Below are 11,311 nucleotides of genomic sequence, written 5' to 3' on the forward strand. Positions count from 1 at the left end.
AAGGTGGTGGTGGGCGTCCGGGCCTCCAGGTTAGAGAGGAGAGGAGCTGAGCCTTCTCTCAGCCAGGCCGGGGCACAGGTGCTAGGGAACCTGGGATGAGCCTGCCGGTGAGAGAGCTGATGCAGGGGCTGTGGGGCGAGGGCTGTCTGAGAGGAGGCTTGTAGAAGGGCCAGCTGGGCAGACCCAGAGAGTAGCTGTGGGGAGGGGATGGGGGAAAGGGCCCATGTGTGTGTGTGTATGTGTGAATATGGGAGTGGTGTGTGTGTGTGTGTGTGTGTGTGTGTGTGTGTGTGAGCTGAGATTGCTGGGAGGGACTCCAGCCCTGGGCTGGGTGCTATTGAGCCGGTACTTCCTAGTGTCTGAGAATGGGTGTGTTCAGGGCAGGGCAGCTGGAGCAGAGCCTGGAAGCTTCTAGTATGTGAACTGTGGGGTTACCCAGGGGCTGGACCCTGTGGGAAAGCAATGGAGATCCAGACCCATCAGCTCAGGCCTAGTGCTTGGCAGCTGAAGGGTCCTTGCCCAGGGGAGGAGTATTGGTTCGGGGGGTGGGGGGAGCCTCCAGTGTCACCCTGACCATTTCTCTGTGTGACCATGACTACATTAGACCCATAGTCCTGCACTCTGAGGCATTTTCTCCCCTCCTCCCCACCCCCACCCCCACCCCCACCCGCTTCATGCATGTCTCCAAGCTCATTTCAGGTGGGCCCCAGAGAGGGTGAGAGCTCCCAAAGGCCACACAGCAGGTCGGGAGGAGAAGCCCAGCGCTGGCTGGGAAAGTGGTCATTTCGCTGCTGGTGTATCCACGGTCAGTGGCGTTTATGTTGCTCTGGGAGGTGGGCGGTTCCATGCCAGACAGCTCAGCGGGCCGCATGTGACAAACACATGAAACCAGGACAACAGGGGGCTGTATCGTCTTCATTACAGGCGTCTGCACTGAATGGTCCTCCCGGCGCTGCCTGGGTCCAATTTCTGCCAAGTATGTAACTTGTCAAGCTGGGGAATGTCTCAGCGGCCGTGTTGGCTGCGTTCCCTTGTCCAGCAGGGCTGGGAGGGGCTGGGCTGTGCCTGCGTTCCCCTCCCCAGCTGAGAGGGGCTGAGAGCTCGGGGCACACGGTGGTGCGCCAGGCATGCTCGTAGAAGACAGGAAGGCCCCGTAGAAGCTGGCCTTTCTGGAGGTGGTCCCCCGGCCCCTCAGGTCACGGGACAGCTGTGTGAGGGCCCTAGCCCCCGGACGCTTCCTGAAGGAGAGCTGAGTGCAGCTGGACAGCACCCAGGGGCCCTCGAGGTGCCTGGCCTGCTCTGCACACGTGACCCTGTAGAAACCCACCACCACATCTTTTGGCAGTGACTCCCAGGCCCAGTCTGTGCGGGGCCTGAGGGACTGTCCCCACACTCCCCTGCCTGCTTGGTGGGTCCAGGTGGCAGGACCCACAGAACGGCAGGCCATGTGAGGGCCCAACCATGCAGGCCTCAGGTCCAGGATGTCCGGAGGGCCGGTCCCAGCTTTGAAGAAGGCTCCTGAACAGTTGAGGCTTGGACTGAAGAGGGGACACGCTCCAGTGGCTGAGAGGAATGCAGGGCTGCCTGGCCAGCTGAGTCCCGCCCCTCCGCATGCCCGGGGGTTGGAGCCATCCTGCACCCATGGCCTGGAAGCAGCTTAGCTCCTGGTTCAGCTGGGCATCTGGACTAGCCAGCCCTTCTGATTACAGCCGGGAACCCCAGACAAGACCCTACGGTGAGGCCATGTCCCCTACACCCCAGAGCAACAGGGCTGTGTCCCCTAGACCAGACCCCAGAGCAGAGCCGTGTCCCTCCAGACTCCAGGACCAGCTCCAGATTCTCGGAGGTTGACTTCCTGAGTCTGCAGCTCTCTCAGGTGGGGGCTGAGACCCAGAGGCCTGGGGGAGATGGAGGGTGAACTCAGATGGCCGGCCCTCCTCTCACCCCACACCACTGGGGTGTCCTGGCTGGTGCAGCTGTGGAGTGTGGGAGCCCTCCTGTGCTCCCGGGCCCCCTGGGTTTTCACGCCTGGGAGAGCATCCCTGTCGTGGCCCAGGTACCCACAGAGAGAGGTCTGTGGAATCCAGGATAGCCTCTCCTGCCTGTGGCCTCTACCCGCCGGGCTCAGAATGGCAGCAAATGCCGAGGCTCCTCACTCCTCACCCCTCTCTCCATTGGCTCTCACTTGATCTCTGTCCAGTGATCATCGCTGCCCGAGTCCCTGTGGGACCTGGAGGACCCTTTCCCCCTCAGGTGGGTGGGGCGCGGCTGTGATGCCAGACTCCCTTCTGTGTCGTCCTAAAACCCCTCTCTCCATGCAGTCCCAAGGCTTCCAGCATGGACATAGCGCTGTCCACCTGCTTGGCCTTGGATCTTCAGGAGGGTCCTTCTCAGCCCCCTCAGTGCATGACGAGGAAATTGAGGCGTGAGGGGCTGCAGCCAGCGTGACCCCCTCCCTCTGAGAGTGCTCAAGAGCCCAGGGGTCCGAGCTAAGACTGGGGAGGCCTTGGCCCTTGAGCCCCAGGTCCAGGTTGGCCCTCAGCCCCACCAGGTAAGGGGTGCCAGCAAGGAAGACCCAGAGCTGCCCTCCCTCTGGCATGACAACCGGGGATCAAAAACCTGAAACTGATGGAACCTGTTCTGAGACCCTCAGGAGCCCTGGTCTGAGTGGTGACCAGAAGGGGTTAGAGGGCAGTGGCCACAGAGCAGGGGGATGCTGGATGAGGGTTCATCAGCTTGGCCCAGAGGCAGCTGGTGCCCTCATCGCAGTTGCCTTCCAGCCTCTGCCCTGCCCACTAGTCTGCCCAGGGCTTCGAGTGCAGAAAACGGGCTGCTGTTTTCCCTTTGGGTGGGCCTCATACTTTGGCCCCGCTGGCCAAGTCCCCTCCCTTCCTGTGGCCCAAACCCTCTCAAAGCCTCTCAACTCTGCCTGGATCTTGACCCTCTCATCTGCCTCATGAAATCCCATTACACAAGACTCAAGGCTGCTGCCGCCTCCTGCAAGTAGCCTTCCCAGATTGCCTGCTCCAGGTCTAGGTGAGAATGTTTCTATTCTCAGCTGGGTGGGTCTGTCCAGGAAGAGGGGTCAGGGTAGGCTGGCTGTGGAGAGCCAGGAGACGGGACTCCTGGCACTCTGCCAGCTGGGATTGCACATGGAAGGGATGCTTAATTGGCCCAATTTGCCACCTGAGAAGTAGCTCTAGAGAGGAGCAGTGGTCTGGGCCAGCTGCCTGGACCCAGGGGGTGGGGAGCTGAGCAGCTTACCCACCTTTCTGCACTTCAGTTCCAGGGGCAGGGGGTGGGGGAGCAAAGTGTTTATGTAAATACTGCGTGCTGCCAGATTCTGTCGGGGTGAAGTCATCCTCCTCTCACTGAGGGGAGCAGAGCTAGAGCTTGCCAGGAAGGTTGGGGAGGGGCTGAGACAGGCCCAGGCCCACCCAGAGTGGGGTCCAGCAAGGGAGGCGGTGCAGCGCTTGGAGTACCAGCAGCCAAACAGGGAGAAGAAAAGCCCTAGAGGCCACCTGCAGTGGCCATACCAGGGGAGAGAGACCGGAGGGTGGGGTCAATGCCTGCTCCTTCTCCAGGGCCCGGGGAGGGAGGACCGAGCAGGGAGGGCTGCTCACACGGGTGGCTGACACCCAGCCGGGCTCCTGTGTGTTTTGGCTTTATTCCAGGAGACTGTGAGCCCGGGGGATGGGCCCGCACACCGTTGGTGCTCCATAACTGCACAAGGAAGAAGGGGAGCTGGTGAGAGGGCGCTGGTGCTAGGGAGGGGCTGAAAGGGGCCATCATGCCGGGCACATGCTTCTTATTGCCCAGCTGCCCATGGGCCCTTCCAGGGCAGAGGTTTCTATTCCCATTTTGTAGGCGTTAAAACGGGAGGACAATGGCCATGGTGATGGGCCAAGGGCAGCTCAGAGAACGAGAGACCAGACGACCATGCTCACGCCAGACTCAGCCACCCCACCACCCAACTTCAGGAGAGAACATTCTAGGAGGGGAGACAGTGACTGAGAGCCCAGGAACAAAGGGATAAGAAACTTGAGAAAAATGTCAATAACAGAGAAGGCTGGTCCTTGTGTATGAGACATGTGGGGACAGGGGGCTGAGGACATGTGCTCACAATGTGTTCATTTATTCATCTACTTATTCATTTGTTCATTCATTCATTCATTCGTTCATTCATTCGTGTATCCATCCACTCATTTGTTCATCCTCTAGGTTGCTATGAGGCTGACACTAAGCCCCCGAGTAAAGTCAGGTCAGGGACCCTCCGCCTGCAGGAAGGACACAGCCTGTTTTGCCTGAGACCCACCCCATGTGTGGAGCTGGTGGTCTCCAGTCCTGGCAGAGCTGGCATGGAGGATTGTTCCCCAGAACCATTATGCTCTAGGAGGTGGGGGCTCCCCAGGGCTGGGACTGCTGGGATCAGCTGGACACAGAGTCCTACGTTGACCTCACACCCCAGTCCAGCCATGCACCCCCACCCGAGGTCCCCCCTTCCTCTCCCTGTTCTCAGCCCCTCACTCCTGGGCCAGGAAGTGAGGGGTTACCACTGCAAGGCAGATAGTTTGGAACCTGTCAGTAGTTGGCAGGTCCTCCTTCCAGCATCTGGCTCAGAGCGGCTCCAGCACTGTGGCCCTCTGTCCCCTGAACAGCGGGATGAGCCCCATCCCTAGTGCCTGGCCTGCTCCAGCCTCTGGCCTTGGTCCCGCAGGGTCAGGTCCTGGCCTGCTCCCCTGCTCAAGGCTCTGCCTCCAGCCACTCAGGACTCAGCAGGTACCTCAGGGCGAGGCCAGAGCCCTGCTGCCGGTGGTGTGCCACCCGGGGCCCTGGGGCCAGCTTCCTGTGTGGCTGAGCAGTGGATAAAGCACGTGTTGCCTCTAGTGGCATCTGCCATGGTTGCAGGCACCCAATGAGTGGCTTTGCCAAACTCTGGCTCAGATGGCCCCACCTGCCCACCCCTTGATGAAGTCCTCAAACAACCCTAATCCAGGCCACCAGAAATTCCCTCCCTCAAGGCCCACCTGCCAGGTCTGTGGCCCAGGACGGAGCCTGGTACAATCCTCGCTCCACACTGTTACTCGGTATCGCCTCCTCAGGGATGTTTTCTTGAACCCCGGAGTGGTTCTGAGTCCTGGGCCTGTCCTTCCATGGGGCTCTCTGAGGGGCAGCACTGTCTCCCCCACCCCTCCTCGGGCCTGGAGGCCCCGGGTAGAGCCCCTGTGGCCAGAGATGCTGCATGTGTTGAATGGAGGCCCACCTGCCTGGGTGAAACCTCCGCAAAAGAAGGAAGGCTCTCTCCCTTTCTGGTCTTTGTCCTCATCCCCTTCTCCTGGCCTGGGATACAGATGAGCGACTTGGCAGGCAGCAACCATCTTCGGACCACGAGGAGGGGGCCACGGCTCCTGCACTGACGGGAGCAGCCCCTCTGTCCCCTCCAGCGAGACTGGACATGTTGCCATGGCCCCTGCTGCTCAGAGTGTAAGCCGAACATTGGCATCACCAGGAGCTCAGCCCCCACACACGCGTGGTCAGAATCCGCCTTTTGACAAGGGTCGGGGAGGGGATCACAGAGAGCTGTGTTCTGTGAATTCCCAGAGGAGGGTGGTGCTGGGCTGGAGATCCCCCACAGGGGCTACACTGCCCCCAGGAAGCCCCCCCCACCCCCACCCCCTGCCACATCGTTAGGCCTTTCTGATTCCTTCTAGTCTCACTGTGTGAGGGAGGTTTTAAAAAGCAAGTTCCAGTACTTTTTATTTTTTTATTTTGTTGATTTTTTACAGAGAGGAAGGGAGAGGGATAGAGAGTTAGAAACATCGATGAGAGAGAAACATCGACCAGCTGCCTCCTGCACACTCCCCACTGGGGATGTGCCCGCAACCAAGGCACATGCCCTTGACCGGAATCGAACCTGGGACCCCTGAGTCTGCAGACTGACGCTTTATCCACTGAGCCAAACCGGGTAGGGCAAGTTCCAGTACTTTTAAAAAACAAAATAATTGATGTGGTTCATTAACACTCGAAAAGGCAGAGTCCTCCTGTAAGTGGGATATGAGTTGGGAGAAGTGAATAGGGAGATGAGCTCGAGCTGGGGGCCCTGAGTGAAGGGCGGACAGGGAAGGGACATGGGCCACACACCCAGGGCTCCCCTGGCCCTCGTCGCTCTTCTGGGGTGGCCTTCATTCACCTATTTCCCTGGGGAGGACACTGAGGCTCTGGGGGTGGGGGTGGGGGTGAGGGAGGCCCAGGACACAGGCCTTGTATGTGGGACTCAGAACCCTGCTCTCCCTCCCTCGGATGTGGTGGGGGACTCTGTGAGTATCTGGGATTGCTGATGCTGCCCAAAGGCCTAAGGGGACCCCCTGGACCCCCAGTGGACAGGTTGTGTGGGGCAGGGTCTCTGTGTCCCTGTAAGCTATGTGGGAGCGGAGGTGGGTTAGGGGCCAGGGCTTTGGGGGAAGAGGGGAAAGGGTATTTCTACCTCAGCCTTCGAGGGTCAGCCTGGCCCTTCTGGCCACTCTCGGGAGCTGCCTCTGTCCCTCTGACCCTCCGTCTGTGCATGTCTCTCCCAGGCTCAGGCTTCAGGCACAGGATCCCGGAACCTCTGCCCCGCTCAGGGCCACCTCTTTCAAGTCGCCCAGCTGCCCAGAGCACCCTTCCGGCTTGTGAACCCTGTGCACGCTGTAAAGCCCATCGCCAGTGCCCCTGCCTGGGCCACCTGCCTGATGACACTCCTGGAGGAAGGGCGATGCTCAGCCCGATGCTGACAGGCTCCTGGATGCTGCTTCTCTCCCCGCTGCTCCCCGCTTGTGTGCCTGCTGTGGGCCCTCTGGGGTGGGCTGGGGTCTGAGCTGCTGGGGCCTGGCGTGGGTTTGAGTGAACGACCCATTTAGTGAAAGAACAACGGAGCAGATGGATGGAGGAGGATGCCCAGGTGGAGCAACCGGCTCGGTGAGCCGCTGGACCGTACAAGGCTCACCTCAGCTTGAGCACAGGCATGCTTTGTCCTCAACCTTTGCTAGTGGCAGCCCAGGCCCTGCTTCTGGGAATGAGGCTGGGTTAAGGTGGGGGAGGTGGACCCCGGGGCCTTTGCCCAGGGAGAGTCCTGGAGGGGCTGGCACAGGCAGCTGACCTGGGCACACTCGGTGAGAAGGTCCCTGCCTGTCAGATCCGGCCCTCGGATGGAAAGTCAGAAACGAGGCCCTGGGACCCGGCTGGACCATGCCCTCTGGCTGGCCACGCCCCAGAGCTGAGGCTGCCCGGCGCTAGCGGCCCAGAGCTCTGGTGGCTGTCCTCTCCCCACAGGCCCCAGTGTCACCTCACCCACAGAGCACTCTGGGAAAGGTGACTGAGACCGGGGCTGTGGGTGGGCCTCAGGCCCTGCCTGGGGTGCTGCCCAGGTCATGGTCCCTGGAGCCAAGAGTGGCTGCGGCAAGGGTGGTCAAGTGCACCTGCGTTTGGGAGGGGGAGGCAGGCCAGGGACCTGCCGGAGCCCACACTGCGGCCTATCTGAGAACAGTGGGAACCCCCTGACCCAAGGTCGCACAGGATGACAGGCCAGGGAGAGGGACCAACCGGGGCCACCATGTGAACACCTGGGCACAGCTGGCCTCTGGGCCGCTGGGGGTCAGGGCTCCAGGCAGCAGGCGCACTATCCCAGAGAAGCTGGCCTCGGCCTCCCTCTGTGCCCCTTCCTTCTGTCAGGCCTCCCCCTCCTTGGGGCTCCCTTGTCCTTTTCCACCAAGCCCCTAAGGTCCTACCCGCTCCAGGCTCTTGGGGGTCCCGGAGGTCCCCTCCTCTTGGCCACATTGACTCCCTCAAGCCCTGGGGAAGGAGGGCTTCATCCTAACCAATCAGCACCTCCTCCTGCAGGAACCCCTTGAAGCAGCCACTGTGGGGGATGCAGGGTGAGTCTGCAATACGAGGGTCCCGGGACTGGGGTCGGCCTGGGAGCCAGTGTCTGAGTTGAAGCATTAGGGGGTCCCCAAATGACCCCCTCCAGACATTATTCAGGGGCCCACCAGCCTCTCTACCACCCAACTCCCAGTTCTCAAACATTCAGACTCCAGAAACAGCAAGAACAAAACGCAAAACAGGCAAAAGGAACCGACTTATCTCCTGGAGCCTTTGGGCGTGTTTCTCCTGAACCTTAGAAACGTAAACTGTGCCCGGGAAGTGTGGCTTGGGGAGGGGGGTTTTCTGTATGAGAAGGGGAGCAAGTGAGGCGGGGGCGCAGCCTAAGGTGCAGGACAGATGTGAGCCAGAGGGCCCGGAGCTCAGACACCTGCCCCAGCCCACACCTCCCCAAGACACACTGGACGCTGAGGTGGGGCCCTGGGCAGAGATTCCGTCTCACCTTTGCACCTGAGGCTGGCAGGGGACTCGTCAAAGCCCCTGGGTGGGACCTGGGGGTGGCAGTAGCCACAGTGGTCAGCAGGGACTCCGAGTGTGGCCTTAGCCTGAGGGTGGGGAACTGTTATGGTTGAAAGTCATTTTTTCTGGTTATAAACATAACACAGACTGTTTGCTGATGAGCAAAGCAGGAAGAAAAGCACGCCACCCCTCAGAGAACCAGGCAGGCGCCTTGTCCCTCCACCCTGCTTTTCTTCCACTTCCCCTCAGATGCCCACAATTCCTTCTCAGTCTCCTTTCGCTGGTGGGACAGGAGCCGGAGCCGCAGCACTTCTGCCCAGTCCTTGCCCCGTGGCTTCCACCCCAGGTCAGGCCAGCGCTCAGCAGTGCCCGCAGCTTCTCAGAGCCTGCTGCCTGTCGCCAGCATCCTGGGTGCAGGGTGTGGCCACTCCCAGCAGTGACTCCTCCTGCGCCGGGTCTGGGCTGGGACACGAGCCGGGGGATGGCTGGTTCCAGTCCACGGGGCCACAGGGACTCATGGCTTCCTCACAGGATGGCAGGGCTCCAGGTGGAGACTGCATCCCTTGGTCATGCCCCTCACGTGCAAGGGAACAGAGAGCCCCCCTCTGACGGCGAGGTCTGAGGTTCTGGCTTGAAATATCTTGGTAGCATTCCTGGAAAACGCCAGAGCCACGTGGGTGCACCAGGCCACCAGCACCCAAAGGGGAGACCTGCTGCCAGGGAATGCCAGCCCTCAACCCCCACTCCAAGGCCTTGGCCCTCCTCGCCTGTCCTCCCCTTCCCTCCCATAGTGAGGCCTCATGGGCAGTTCTGTCCTCCTGGTCCTTGGAGGGTCCTGTGTTAGCCATCTACCCCACATCTTCTCTCTGGGTCCTCATTTGTCCTTCGTGGCATTTGTTATATATCTTGATTCCATATTTGTTTGCTGTTAGAGCCCCAACCCTCAACCCCACCCCAACTTGGCTGGAAGTTCCAGTGACTTTGTCACCATGGTGTCCCCGGACCCCAGCAGGCCTGGTACAGATGAGGCGCCTGTGGGGCTCACAGCGACACTGATAGAGGCCCGGGAGCCTACACGAGGGTCCCTCCTGGGTGGGTGGTGCCTCAGAGCCCACTTTCTGCTCCTGAGGGACCTGCCTGCTTCTGGGGACACCCTCCAGGCCCTCCCACAGCTGCTTCTGTGGACCCTGCTCTGGTGTACAGGATCCTGGGCCGTGCCAACCCCTCATGGGTCCCCCGCTCCTGACCCTCTTCGATATGAGGCCCCCCACAAGGCCTGCCATGGCCTGAGGCAGGCAGACCCCACCTCTGCCCCCAGCCACCTTAAGGAGCTTCACACTGAGAGGCCTCCTCACCCCAGGGTCCCTCATCGGGCCGGGGTCAGAGAAAACCAAGGTCCGAGGGCACCAGGGCCATGCTAGGCCAGGGCCCTTGCAGCTGGAGGACTGAGCCTACACCTCGTCCACCTGCAACCAGCCCGAGTGGGGAGGCCCATATTCTGGGGGCCTCGCCAGGGAGGAGGGGGAAGGGCAGGCAAGAAGCTGCCTCTTATGCCTCATCTTCACCTGTGGGAAACCCACACTTTCTCTCCCCGCCAGACCTCCCCTCTGCACCTGGACCGCAGGACCCTCATGCTCACCTGACCCCCACCAGAGACTTCTGTTGCACTTGGGGGACAACTGCCTCTTGGTCACCACCTTCCCTGCCTGCCCCCACCCACCGATCATTTGCAGCCTCATCCAGCCTCAGACATGTGCCGGCTGGATGGATGTGTCCCGCTCTGTCCTTCCTGAGCTGGCCCCCACAGGGCCCAGGGGGTCCTGGCTGCAGCCTCGATCCAAGACTCACCGTGGCCTCTGTGAGCTCAAGGCCGAGTCCCTAACCTGCAGGGGCCCTTGCAGTGTGTGGGACCCCAATGAGGGAAGCGCCCTAAATCCAGGTCCTGCTGGGCAGTGGGGTCAGGGCAGCTGCCGGAGCTGACCGGAGACTGCCTCCACTGCAGGGGCTGGAGCTCACGGCCATCTAGCCAGCGCAGGAGGGCTCCGGAGGCAAGCCCCGCCCGGCCCAGAGGGGGGCCGTGGGCCTGGCCACTCCGGCCACAGCTGTGGCCCCGGAGAAAAAGAGCAGATCCTCGTGGCTGTTGAGCCAGGGCCGGGGCTGCCCACTTTGCCTACAGACAGTGCTGTGAGAGACCCAGGACCAGGCTTCTGGGGGGCTTCTCACAGGCCCGGGGACCAGGACTCGATCCCATTGGAAACCCCCTCCAGGGGGTGACACCTGCATGTGGAGAAACCCCTCCACTGGGGTGGACAGGGATGCTTGTTCATAACCACAGCTGACCGATACAGCTCCATGTTCTCTGGTGGCTGAGGGTGCAGCTTCCCCCGCACCGCACCACCTGCCCTCTCTCCCGCAGCAGAGGTCGACCCCAAGGCCAGGGTCATGCTTTCCTGTGACAAGGTCCCAGCAATGGCTCAGCCCGCCTGGCCCCACAGCGGTGGGTCGTGTGCACTCTCCCAGTGTGGTCTCTGCAGCCTGCCCATCGCGCAAACTGAGGGGTGCAGAGAGACCCGACAGCGGCCCTCCCACTGCACACCTGCACAGCCCGTCCAAACCGCAGGACGGGGTTTCAGGGTTGCACCCCTACACTGGCATGGTTCTGCTCCCCGAGAGGATGTGGGTCCTGCTGCAGCATCCCAGCTGCCCATGCCCCGCATGTGCAGTGGCCCAGGGAAGCCACTGACATGTGTATTATTTCACCTGCTGGATCCAGCATTGTAGGGCGGGGACGGGAAGGTCATAAAAACGTCGTGGTAAGCTATATATTATTTTTATGCCGGCGCTTCACACGCTGCCTGTGACACGCGTGCTGGACCCCATCGTCAGACCCGGGTCTGTCCCGTGCACACATGCCGGGGCCGCGGTGTCTCCTACA

The sequence above is a fragment of the Cnephaeus nilssonii genome, assembly GCF_951640355.1.
Source record: "Cnephaeus nilssonii genome assembly, chromosome: 5".
Classification (NCBI taxonomy): Eukaryota; Metazoa; Chordata; class Mammalia; order Chiroptera; family Vespertilionidae; genus Cnephaeus; species Cnephaeus nilssonii.